This window comes from Delphinus delphis, chromosome 12 (genome assembly GCF_949987515.2).
Source record: "Delphinus delphis chromosome 12, mDelDel1.2, whole genome shotgun sequence".
NCBI lineage: Eukaryota > Metazoa > Chordata > Mammalia > Artiodactyla > Delphinidae > Delphinus > Delphinus delphis.
Window position 1 is genome coordinate 71,123,573 of NC_082694.2, and position 12,840 is coordinate 71,136,412.

Sequence of the window (12,840 nt, forward strand, 5' to 3'; positions counted from 1 at the left end):
CACTGTTCCCTTCAAGACCTTTAGCTGTGAGGATAAGGTGCAGAGTGACCTCAGCCTCCGTTGGTGGGGAGAGGGGAGTCAGAGTGACAGGGAGAGACAGAGAGATGAGGGGGCTGCCTCCTAGCCTGGGGCTGGCTTTCTAGTGTCAGCCCTCAAAGCGCCAGCTGTCGTCCTGGCAACGGTGGGGCTGGGGCTGGGGACCTGCCTCCTGTGTCACCGCATGTCTCGCAGCTGATGGAGGCGGGGCAAACCCATCGTTTACTTGACGGGAGCCATGGAGGAAACCCCCTGACAGCAGCCTCCAAAGATGCTTGCTGTCTTAACTGCTTCACAGAACCGCTCACGAGTATTTTTTAGTTTTAAGTTTAGCCTCGGAGGCCTCTTGGTTTGAGAAAAGCCAGAAGGTGAATTTCCCATGGTGAAGTAGGCATGAGTGTTTCTGTCGGTTCCAGCTCTGACCTCCTGGATTTCACAGAATGTTCTTCATTCTAACATTCCAGGATGTAGCAGAACAAGCCCATGTTAGGTGATGCACATGACGAGCCCACAGAGGACAGGCTGTTCTAAGGCCATGGAGGGCCCCTGCCGGTGGGGGGACATTTGCTGGGTCGGGGGACTGGGCGCTGGTGGCACTGCTAGTGCATGGCCCCGCGTCTGGGCTGTGGCCTCTGCGCTGGCTCCCTGCGGGGCTCTGGAGGGTCCTGGGCCCAGAGACGTCCTCCAGCAGTGTTCTTCTCTCCACACAGTTGTAGAGTCTACGGTCGGGGTCCAGTCTGGTCTGGGTTGTGGTGCGTCCCCACCTTTATCTGGCTGTAAAGATGAAGTTTTGTTTAGTAATAGGAGTCGTTTTTTGTTTGTTTGTTTTGTTTTTAACAATTACTTCTGCCCAGTCTTGAGCTGAGTTTTTACTGAATTATCTCATTTAATCATCACGACAAAACCCAGAAGGGGAGTTGATCCTCCCTCCCAATGAGGGCCTCTATTTGGGAGATCTACTTGAGGAGAATTAGGTGAGTAGTCCCCAGACTACATCTGGCCTGTCAGTTTCTGTTTTGTTTGATCTGCCCAGAGCTTCAGAAATTTCTAATACTTAAAAATTTGGACATTCTATATAAAAACTTGTATTTCTGACTGCCTTGAGAAATGGAAATGTCTGACAACACAGGGTGCAGAGTGAAGCTTGCATTCACATCCGAGCCAGGCCACTTACTTGCACCATGACCTTGAGCCAATTACTTATGCCCTTTGAGCCCCCATTTCTTTGCCCGTGAAATGGGAACAGAATAGGATTGTCAGACTGTCTAAAAGAGAGGATTCATCCCACAAATATTTGAGGCACGCTTCTAAACACTAGGGATACAGTTGTGAACAGAACAGATTCTAGTGGGGGAGACAATCATTAAACAAATGCTATGTTAGGAAGTAGGACAGGCAGTAGAGAAAAACAAAGCAGGGGAAGGAGCATAGAGCCTGCCAGAAGTGAAGGGAGGTTGCTGTTTAATATCGTGTGGCCAGAGAAGGCTTTCTGATAAGATGAGATTGGAGCAGAGACCTGAAGGCAGTGAGGGTGTGAGCCATGCAGTGATCAGAGAAATGAGCAGTAAGTGCAAAGGCCCTGTGGTATGTTCATAGGATGTCAAGGTGGTCAGTGCAGATGGAGCAGAAGTGAGGGGATGAGAGGTAGGAGGTGAGGCAGAGAGGAGATGGGGGCCAGATTCTACAGGGCCTCATTAGGACCTTGGCTTTTCCCTTGAGGGAAATGGGAGACATTGGAGGGTTGTAGGTTTTAAATGGATCAGTCTGGCTTATGGTGGAGAAGAGATAGCAGTGGAAGCAGGGAGACCAGTTAGAAGCATTGCAGTAATTTTGGTGAGAGAGGATAATGGCCCAGACCAGGATGGAGGTGATGAGGACAGAGGATTCTGGGTATGTTGAAGGCAGAGCCAACAGGACTTACTGCTGGGTAGAACGAGAGATGAGAGAATGGGAAGTCAATGATGGCTTTAAGGATTTTAGCCTGCAGGTGAGCTGCTGCTTCGGGTCCAAGACGGAAGCAGGTGATGTGTGCTTCCATGGCAGACATAGTAGCAATCTTTTCCACTGATCACAGACGTGACCTCGGCATCCTTCTCAACACAGTGCTCCAGGCAGCTGCTCTCTGTTCCTCCGAGTTGGACTTAATTGCTGCGGTAGTGTTCTAGAGCTGCATAGCCATTTGTGACTATTTAAATTAAAATTAGTTAAAATTTTAAAATTAAAAGTCAGTTCCTCAGGACTTCCCTGGTGGTCCAGTGGTTAAGACTCTACACTCCCAATGTAGGGGTCCCAGGTTTGATCCCTGGACAGGGACCTAGATCCTGCATGCCGCAACTAAAGATCCTGCACGCCGCAGCTAAAGATCCTATGTGCCGAAACAAAGACCTGGTGCAGCTAAGTAAATAAATACTAAAAAAAAAGTCAGTTCCTCCATTGCACTGGCCACATTTCATGTGCTCAGTAGCTCCATGTGGCTGGGTCGTGGCTACCGTATTGGAGAGCACAAATTACAGAGCATCTCCGTGACTGCAGAAAGTGCTGTTCTAGAGGGTGCTGGCTTGCCTCTTGGGCCACGTCTCCTGGTTGACAGCTCATTAGCTCATCAGACCTCTAAGGAGCGCCCTCTTTGTGCCTCTCTTGGTGAGGGCTCCAGATGCCACATGTGTGGGCTGTCTTTGGGCCCAAAGGGCAGTCTCCTGAGATAGTGGTCACATTGGCCCACGGTGGCCCATCTCTGGGGTCTGCGCAGGAGCCAGGCAGATGACCAGCAGCTGCACTGGCTCAGCATCCCCTCTCCCACTCTAGCAGGGTAAGGGTTCTGGGCTGACCCTGGGTCTGTGTGGTTTCCGGGCTGTTCTCCCAACACTGAGATTGAATGTGGTCCTGCTTCCGCCTTGGAGCCCGTCTACCTGGGAGACTCTGGGCTGCTGGCGTGGAGCCTGTTTTGCAATGGAGGTCTTGTTTAAAGATAGGCGGGTCTTTGAATTACACGGCCTCTCCCTCCTCTGAACTCTCATGGCCTCTGGCAGAAGACAGCAAAGCACTCCTGTCCTGGGAGACCAGCCAGTCGGCAAGTGACTTGACTGCCCTGCTCATCCAGGCTCTTGGAAGTACTGTTTGCCTCTGAGCTTCACAGCATGTAGCTTGGGGACTTGCCTAGATGACCAGTGATTGTTCTTTGATGACTTTGAGTGACCGAGGTCATGACCATGTCTTTTAGATGGGGCAGCACGTGTGGGCCCCTGCTCTACAGGGCGGCTGTCTGCTCCCATAGAAGCGGCAGCACTGGGGCATCCAGATTTCACGTGATGCGGTCCTGCGTCCTCTCATCAGGGAGAGAGGAGTTGTTTGGGCCCTGACCTCCCTGGGCTAAAGGCCAGGTCCTACCCTGCGTTCCCTTCCTCCTGCTGCCGCCTCTGCTCAGGTGCTCAGGCCAGGATGGGCACCTGGAGGGGTCCAGTGACCTTTTGGCTTCTAAGTGGCCTGCAAACTCCAAGAACGTGGACAGATCAGGACCAGAACAGACACGTTTGCAGACAGCTGTGGGTCTGCTCACAGCCTGTTGTGGTGACATGTATGTGTATGTGTGTGTGTGTGTACCCCGTAGGACACACACATTCTTTAAATAGACAGGCGGACTTAACGGGCTTACTTTGTACAGACGCTGGACACACACACTCACAGACGCACATGCACACGTACCGGCCACCTGGGCACTGTAGGTCTCTCCACTTAAATCTGTCTTCCTCCCTCTGCCCCTTTCACAAGGATGTTGTAGAAACTTAGCTTCTCATCAGCCAAGCTCGTTTATCCAGATCCCTGGCGGCCACCCTGCTGTAATTAACTCCTGAATATGCCTCATCAGAGCATCAGCTGTAACAACTCGGGGCCCCTCGGAGTGGTGCTGGCCTCCTCCTCTGTCTCAGTCCTGGGGCAGCAGGAAGGCGAGGCCTGGCGTGCTTGATCCGTCCCTTCCCAGAGCCTGGCCGAGACCATGCTGACAGTGCCCCGGCCGGGCTCACGGCTCACCTGAGCAGCTCGGCATGTAACCGTTTTCATATGAGGAGACCCCAGCCCAGGAGGCCGAGCGTCCTGCCCCGGGGCACTGTGGTCTCTTCTCCCAGGGACCAGGATCCCTTGCCCCACCCAGTCTGCTCACCTGCCTGGGGCAGGCCTGGGTCCTTCTCCCCAGGATCTGGGTAGTTTTCTGCTCTACCCGTGAAGCCTACTAGAAACTTCCTGCCTCTTTCTGGACCGTGTCTGATTCTTTTCCCAGAGGGCCAGGGCCTTGCCTTCCGTTGCCGTGTGTTTTTAGGATGAGCCTTGAGGGCTGGCGAGAGGCTGCATGAGGCCCTTCACCCCTCCTTCTTTCTCTGTGTGGAGCCGTGTGTCAGCCCCCGAGCCCCTGAGTCCCTGTCCTCTGCTGGTGGTTCCATCCGTGGTTGCCCCCTCCTGCCGCCTTCTCACGCGGTGTCTGGGGACGAGAGGTCGCCACCTCTGGGGCAGCACATTCTTTGTTTGCACTGTTTTGACTTTTAGAGAATTCTCCCTCCGCGGGAAGCAGCAGTCTGTTCCCCGCAGTCTTCCCTCCTGGGGCCTTCAGAGCAAACTCATCCCTTTTCTGCACAACAGCATTCCTCAGACTTTAATTCTCCATGGGGCGGCGGATCCCCCTCTTCTCTGGGCTGATTCCCACCCACCCTCAGGTGACCGGATTCCGGCTCCCTCACCACAGGGTCACTCGCTGACCAAGGCCCAGGAGATCTGTTTCTTTGTTGTGGGGAGGACCCAGAAGCTCCACCGCCTCCTCTTTCGGGACCTTAACTTCTATTGAGGGCCAAGGGGCTTGTGTAGGCATCATTTTATGCTGTGAATTCATTTAAAATCTAATAGCATCTCAAATGGCCAGACTTTTCCCCCAGGGTTGATACACTGTGTCCCGCCCCCGTCCTGTCGTCTGGCAGTTGGTTTTGGGGACTCAAGTAGCGGTTATTACATTTACCCCTTTTGAAGTTGACCCTCTACATTTTACCAGATTGCTCTGGGGTAAAGTCCATATTAACCAGTTGTCCTAGTGACATGCCATCCACACATTTTATAGATACGTGGTCTGTATCTTCTCAAGTGTTTCTCCTGGAAAAATGTCCACTTTGAACAAAGAAAGAGATCCTTAAGAGAGAACCCATTTTACACATGAGCAACCAAGGCCGAAGGGGCAAAGTGTATGCCCCAGGTCGCAGGGGCCTTAGCGGCCCGACCCCAGCTCAGTGATTTTTTTGCTCTGCCCCCCAAAGCTACTCCCCTTCCTTCTGACAAGATTTTTAAATCTTTACAATGCTTTGTCTCTTCAGCAAAGTCTGCTTTGGAGTTAGTCATTATTATCTCCACGTCTGTCTCTTCAGCCTCCAACTTCCATTCCTTCTTTCGGTCCAGACCATCAGATTTTAAAAGTAGCTTCAAGGTAAGGAAATGTCATTTTCCCACAGTCCAGTTTTCTGGCAAACTTCCACTGTGTCCCTTAAAGTCATGGTCCAAGAGTGAAGCAAGCACATGCCAGAACTTCAGGGCACCACAAGCCTGAAAAGACAGAGTCCTGAAAAAAGTGCCCTCTGTGCTCACATCATGTTTATAAAGGAGAGATGACAGGAAGGGGCCTGGAGTTGATCACAAGAATTCACACGATAATGAATGCTGAGCGTTAGAATTCAAAATACCAGGAGTTTTAAAGAGGTGTGGGGGGGTGACAGTTCCAATTCAGTTTTGAAAATATTACAAAACAACTAATTTAAAAAATAAAAAAGGGTTAAGGGAGAAGAAAAACTAAATGAAAAGATTATCCAAATTATTGAGCATCCTCCCCCTGCCCGCTGTATTAGTTCCTGATAAACTTTGATCACATCCTCCTCTTTACTCCCAGTTCTCTGGGACTGTGGTCATCAGTGGGATTTGGCTTTCCTGGAGGAGCCTGGGTGAGTGTTGGACCTCTGCATCTTTGACCGTATGAGTCCAAGTTTCTGGAGGTGTGTTGCCATTTCCACCTTGACATGAATCACACTGCTGTCCTATCCTCTGGGTTTCAAGTGTTCTGCTTCTTTCTTCCCTTTTTTTTTTTTTAGTATCTTCCTTCTTTTTAATATTTTATTTTATTTATTTTTATTTTTTGGCTGTGTCAGGTCTTAGTTGAGGCATGCAGGGTCTTCACTGAGGCATGTGGGATCTTTTGTGGTGCACGGGCTTCTCTCTAGTTGTGGCATGTGGGTTTTCTCTCTCTAGTTGTGGTGCATGGGGTCCAGAGCGCGTGGGCTCTGTAGTTTGCGGCACGCAGGCTCTCTCATTGAGGTGCGTGAGCTCAGTAGTTGTGGCACGTGGGCTTAGTCCCCCCGTAGCATGTGGGATCTTAGTTCCCTGACCAGGGATCGAACCCGCATCCCCTGCCTTGGAAGGAAGATTCTTTACCACTGGACCAGCAGGGAAGTCCCTATTCTGCTTCTTTCTAATCCACATGTCCCGGTTGAGGTTTTTGCCTGCTGCTCGGACATGGCCTTGGAGGTGGGGGTCTCCAGCAGTGACCTCGGCAGCAGGGTCTCTCTCTGGGTGTACCGATCAGCTCCTCTCCACTACAGGACCATGACTGTGCCTTTCCCCTTGCTTTCCTTTCCTTCAGATCCTTCTCAAATGCTCATAAAATGGTGCTTCCAAACTTCAGTGTGGTCACCAGTCACCTGAGGATCCTTGGGCCTTGCTGGGTGAGCCCCAGGTGATGCTGAGACTTCCTTCCCCTCTGCAGGCCAGACTTCGGGTCATGAGGCCTTGGTCCCGTGGGATGGGCTCAGCTGTACCAGGGGACCTCCCAGCACCTAGACGTCCAGGGACTCATCAGAAGTTTCTGCTCCTCCAGTAGCAGCGTCGAGTGATGCCGAGGTTCGCACAGGAACCACGCACCTCTGGGCCCTTTGCGGTCAGTCCAGTGGCAGCTCACTGGACCGTAGGGGAGACCTGGTGGCACCCCCATCTAGGTGAGCCCCTCTGGAGCTGCCGCAGTTGGCTTCTCTTGCAGCTTTGGGGTGACCCAGCATCTCAGGGCCCTCACGGTTGGTCACGTCCAGAGCTCTCAGCATCGGCCCCCTTCTCCTCCTCCCCTCGCCCTGTGGGGAAAGGGGGGTGGGCTCAGGGCAGTCTCCTGGCCTGACCAGCACTGAGCCCAGGCCTCCCCTGCGTCCGCCCCAGCAGCACCCTCCCCCTCCTTCTCTGCTGAGCATCAGGAAGAGTCCCAGCAGCTGCCCTGGCCTGGCCTGCTCTCCCCGGTGCCCCGCTGTGGTCTGGTGGGCCTGGGCCAGCACGCTGAGGCACCCACAGAGGACCCGCTGTCCCACACAACAGCACAGGGACCGGGGCTCAGCCCCAGGGGAGCCGTGTTGTCAGGTCTTCACTAGATAAGATTTGGGCACTTCTGTTTCTTCACATTCATAGCAGAACAACGTCCGGTGCAGGTGAGAGAGTTAGAGTGTGAAAAGTACGTCTTCTGGTGGAGAAAAACCCACCAGTTCCATCGGTCAGGGAGCCCTGGGTCCACGTTCCGGGTCTGCCCCTACGGCCGAGGAACCGGGACAATCTACCTAACCCCTCCACACCTCGATTTGGGCGCCTGCAAGATGGAGGCAGTATGACGTGTTCGTGAACATACTGGGTAGGTGAGAACGTTTTAGGGAAGAAGAGGGACGGTCTTGATACTGGTCGTTAGTGTCCACGTGCCTGGCGACTTCTGTGCTTCTGAGAACTGCAGAAAGAAGCCAGCCCAGGGCGCCGGTTCTGTCGCGTGGCTCCCTAAGAGAGGGCCGCTGCCTCCTTCCCGTTTCACCGGGGGCTTTGGTCTCCTGCTTGCTTCGCACCTGACCGTCAGCCTCCTTTCTCAGGTTAGAGCCAAGCAGATGTGGGAGTCTGGAGGCAGCTCAGTGGCCTTGCAGGGACGGTCCATTTCTAAGAAAGCTGGTAGTTACAGACAAGCTGGGGTCAGGGTCACAGCTGGAGGCAACAGGAAGTTTTGTGTTTATTTCCAGTTTAAAACATACTTTAAAAAAGAAGCAGCAGCAGTATAACAACCATATAGCAATTTTGAAAAGCATGTAAAGTTTTCTGTTAATTCCATCTCTCACATTGTTACCCTTTTCTCTCTTGCGTATGTCCTTCTGCCATTATTTCGATGCGTGTGCATCCGGCGTCACCTTCACAGAATACAATTTCATGTCTTGCTTTTCTCTCTCATCATTTTCTTGTAACAGTTTTCACCAATATCATTTTTAAGGTTGCATAATCTTCCATCCAGAGGACGTGTCACAGTCGAATTAGCCATTTTCTGGGCTTTTGGGCTGCTTATAGTTTTCTCCACAAGTGTAAGTGATGCTGCATTAAAGTTCTTACACATAAATCTTCTTACTTCTTCTGGATTATTTCTGTTGGATAAATTCCCAGAGGAGTCATTAATGGGTCAGAGGCTTAGAACATTCTTATGACTCCCAAAACATATAGCAACTGCTATGTTAGTGAGAGCAGGCTCTGCCTGTCTGCTGGGGAGACCAAGACACATCCCCCAGCTCTGGGCCCCGAGGATGCCCTGGGTGGCTCCTGTCCTGTCCACCCCTGTGCCCTCTGTGGGACCTGCCAGGCAAGTGCACTTGGATCCCAGCCTCCTTCCTTCTTCAAGGACATGGATGAGGGAGGTTGGGGTCTTCAGCCCAACTCTGAGGATGGATGTTAAGGATCCTCTGTGTGTGTGTGAGGATTTTTCTAGAAGATCCATCATTAGCATCATACACTCTTAAAAGAGGCCAGGATCCAGGAATGAGTTGAGGATCTCTGAAATGTAAGGGCAAACAAGGTCAGCATCAGTAGAGACACTGGTATGAAGTGGGTGTAGGTAAGGAAGGGGAGGAGCACACCTGGGCAGGGGCCGGGGGCTCTGGAGAGGTGGCAGGTGGGTGAGGAGGGGCCGTTCCAGAGAGAGTGACGCCAGAGCAGGGAAAAGCAAATAGTCCTGCTTGTCTACCCAGGAGGGAGCACCGAGGAAATCGGGGGAGCTGGGGCCAGGAAGGCAGGTGGGTGTCACGGGGAGGAGGCCTCGGTGCCGTGGAGAAGCACGCGGGTGGGGAGCCATCCATGGGTGTGAAGTTCAGAAGTGGAAGGTGGCGGGGGAGGGGAGCAGAGCCTGGCTGTCACCAAGGTCCTGGGGTTGCGACGTGGGCCCGGCCCCTCCTTCGCTGCCCACTCGGCCACTTTCTTGCCCCTGCCCTCCACCTACTAGAATGTTCTTTCCGGTCCAGTCCTGTGGCAGCTGCCTGTTGCATTTTTTTCTCATCTGACAAATTGTTCTTTTTTCTGTGTATGCCTACTTCTTATTTAAGACTCGTCTTATCAGAGTGACTTAAGGTGGACTCTGCCTGCTGACCTTTTGAGGTTGACCATAGGGTTGCCGTACACCACACAGGTCAATTGGTAGCCTTCCTTTACAACCACAGCTGCTTTCTTGTTATTTGAAAATTTGACATTTAAGGGTTATCTGCTTTCAGAACTCGTCTATTCTCTCTTTTTTTAAAAAAAACATTTATTTATTTGCCTGTGCCAGGTCTTAGTTACGGCATGCAGGCTTTTTAGTTGCGGCTCGCCAGCTTCTTAGTTGCGGCACCCGGGCTCCTTAGTTGTGGCATGCATGCGGGATCTAGTTCCCTGACCAGGAATCAGTCGGGCCCCCTGCATTGGGAGTGCGGAGTCTTAACTACTGGCCTACCAGGGAAGTCCCAGAACTCATCTCTTCTCCTGCAAAAAGTTACAGAATCACGTGATGCAAAAAGTGAAAATCCCCCACGTGGCACCCCCAGAGATAAGCTCATGGCCTCCGCGCTCTGTGGACCTCCAAGGCACCTGGGTTCTGGGTGTCAGGGCTGCCCTGCTTTGTGCTTCCGCTGCTGCCTTTATCCTGCCCTTGTTGACAGTACTGGAGCCCAGGCCGTGCTAGGATAGGGCAGTGCGGGTTGCCTCCGGGGAGGCCCATCTTGTTTCCAGGGAAATTGGGCCACGGGCACCTCACAGGGTTGGATTGCATTCTGATGTCCCCAAGGTTCCCAGGGAGCCGAATGGCTTTTCTGGGAGGACAGAGTTCTGTGGAAGAGCCTGAGGGGGGCGTGGGAAAGGCCTGCCTGTGTCGGGGGTGGCTGCTGAGACAGGCCCCGCCCCGCTGTGACTTTCCTGCTCCTCGGCGTCCCGTGGCCCCCCTCTGCTCTTCCCAGCCTGGCAGGCCCTGCCCACGCCCCTCACGTGTCTGCCTCTTCCCTGCGTTGGCATGTATCCCGCATGCACGTTGAGGGGAGAAAGGCTGAGATGCGCATGGAAGGCAGGATCCCTCTTGGTGTCCCCTTATCATCCTGTCTGGACCAGGGCCTGGCCGAGGGACCAAAACGTTTCCTGCTGACCTTGACGTCCCTCTGGAGCTCTTCATCGATAAATCTATGGCCAGCTTGGAAGCCTCAGGGGAAGTTTAGACTTTGTCTTTCTGAGACACCTTCTGTCTCAGTGCCTCAGTGACACTTCACATCAAGTGACACGAGAACAGCTAAAGTATATGGAACACTTGCCATGCGTGGACACCGTTTTAAGTGCTTTATGGTAATGAGTCGCTCAGCCCTCCTGTTTTACGGGCGAGGACACCAGGGCACGGGGAAGTTTAATGATGGCCTGGTATCGCGTGGCGAGTGGCAGGGCTCGGGTCTGAGCCAGGCGGTCAGACCCTGTCCCTGCCAGCCTGGCACGGGCAGGGCCGCACGTGGGGTGGGCTGGGACCCCTGAGATTCCTGCCCCAGCCCTCACTGCTGCCCCTCAGCCCCGTCTCCTTCTCCCGCTCAGGACCCCAGCAGCTCTCTCCACAGGCCGCCCTCGAGAGCAGGCAGGGCCTCGTGTCTCTGGCTTTTCTTGAAAATCCTCCCGGAGGCTCATCTTCTTCCCAAGCTGAGAGCTTTGCCAGGGCAGCGGCTTTGCCACCTGCTCTGCTTGGGCTGCAGGGCCCCGGGAGGCTCGGTTGCTGCTTCCTGGGCTCGGGTGGAGCCAGGCAGGGCGCACTGGGGTCATTTTGGCTTCTCATTCCTGAGCTGTAATGGTGCCACCCGCGAGGTTCTTAACAGTGGAAGAGACATTGCTGTGGAAATGGGAGGGTAGCAGGAATAACCACTGTCTGTGCTTCAGGCTAGAGCCAGCGTCAGGCATGCTGAGCAGAGGGGGCCGCCTTGTTACGGTGGTATTCACCGCAGGAAAGAGGATTGGTTCTCCCTGTGAGAACAGAGATAGGGCACAGGGACCTACCTCCCTGTGTGATGGCGAGCAGGTGGGGGCTTCTGGCCTGCAGACCTTCCTAGGAGGAGGAGGGAGGGGCCGCGCCTACAGCTGAGCCGTCTTCTCCAGGGGAGCTGAGGCCCCAGTCCTCTGGCTCAGTGGGGACGACGCCAGACTCTTGGGGGCCTCTTGGCCGCGCCCACCAGAGGAGAGGAGTCGACCTCTACACCTCAGGCTCCTACCCCAGAGCAGGTGTGTCTGAAAGGCAGGTAGAGCTGCGTTTTCTGGCCTCAGGGCCCACTGAACACAACAAAGGGCAGGAGTCCAGGCCCGTGGCGGAGGTGTGTCCCCGCTCCTGTACCGCTGGGCTGGCATCACTGCCGAGGCCTGGGACCTGCAGCCTGAGTTTCACTGTGGCCCCTGAGCCCTGGTCAGACCCCAGGTGCTGAGGACACGGGTCTTAGTTTTCTGGCCACCCCTCCTGCCCCAGGTAGCTCCCGGCCCTAGGTCACTGGACATAGCACCCCCGGATCCGTGTGCCCCACCCGTCCCCTCCTCCCCTTTCAGCGGCTGACCCTGCAGCACGGGCCTGGTCACCCGGAACTGCTCCACCCCGGGGTCCAAGGCTGCGACCTCCAGCCACATCTCTTGTTCCCCCAGCCCCCTCTGCCTCCTTCTGCACCCACACTTCTCCCAGGCTGACCTCACTTCCCGCTGCCTCATCCCGCGGGCCTCGGTTTAGTCGCCTCCCCGCCATTAGCGCGGTTCTCTTGCTCCCTTGCCGTTTCCATCCTGCAGACCTGCACCTGAGGTTCTCCCTCAGCCTCTCCCACCGTCCTCCAGCGGGCACCACCGTCACCTCCCTCCCCTCCCGGGGGCACAGGGCGGTTCCTTCCCGACAAGTTGCCGCTGCCTGCGTTTCCCCCTCCTCTGACCCACCCTCCAGCACCCCCGCCGTCACTTGTCTCCTCTCTCCTGTTCTGCTGCTGGGTCTGACCCGCGGCTTCTGAGCCACCAAGCATCTGCCTGCAGGGCGTCCCTGCACGGGGCCCTCCAAGGCACTTCCTGGACTCACTCGTCTTTGTAGCCTGGCACCTGGCGTGGTACCTGGCACGTCGTAGGTCTCCAGTCACATTGAATCTGGATTCTCGAGTGATGGCCCTGTGCACCGTGGGGTGGGCCACACAGAAGCCCTGCCCTCAAGGGCACACGTAGGCACTGTCACCCTTCCTGTGGTATTGGGGGTGCCTTGGAGGCACAGAGGCCTGGGGTTCTTCACGGGTTTCTGAGCTCTGTCCGCGCTCCGAAGGTGCTCAGGTCACGGTGCTGAGTCTGCTCAGGGCAGGAGGCGGCCTGTCCTGGGCCTCCGGCTGCTTCCCAGTGAGGAGTGTGCACCGCAAGGTCTCTGCGGAGGGTCACCTGGCTCCTGGCTGACGCCTGTCACCAGGATAAGGGCGTTTCTTCCCAGAGTGTCCGCGCCTGCCCCTG

General features: G+C 54.7%; 1 protein-coding gene across 1 annotated transcript in view; it reads left to right on the top strand.

Annotated features, from left to right (window-relative positions):
- Window positions 1-12,840, top strand: part of ADCY3 (adenylate cyclase 3) — an 80,572-nt gene that overhangs the window by 45,381 nt on the left and 22,351 nt on the right. The gene's annotated exons all lie outside the window — the stretch shown is intronic.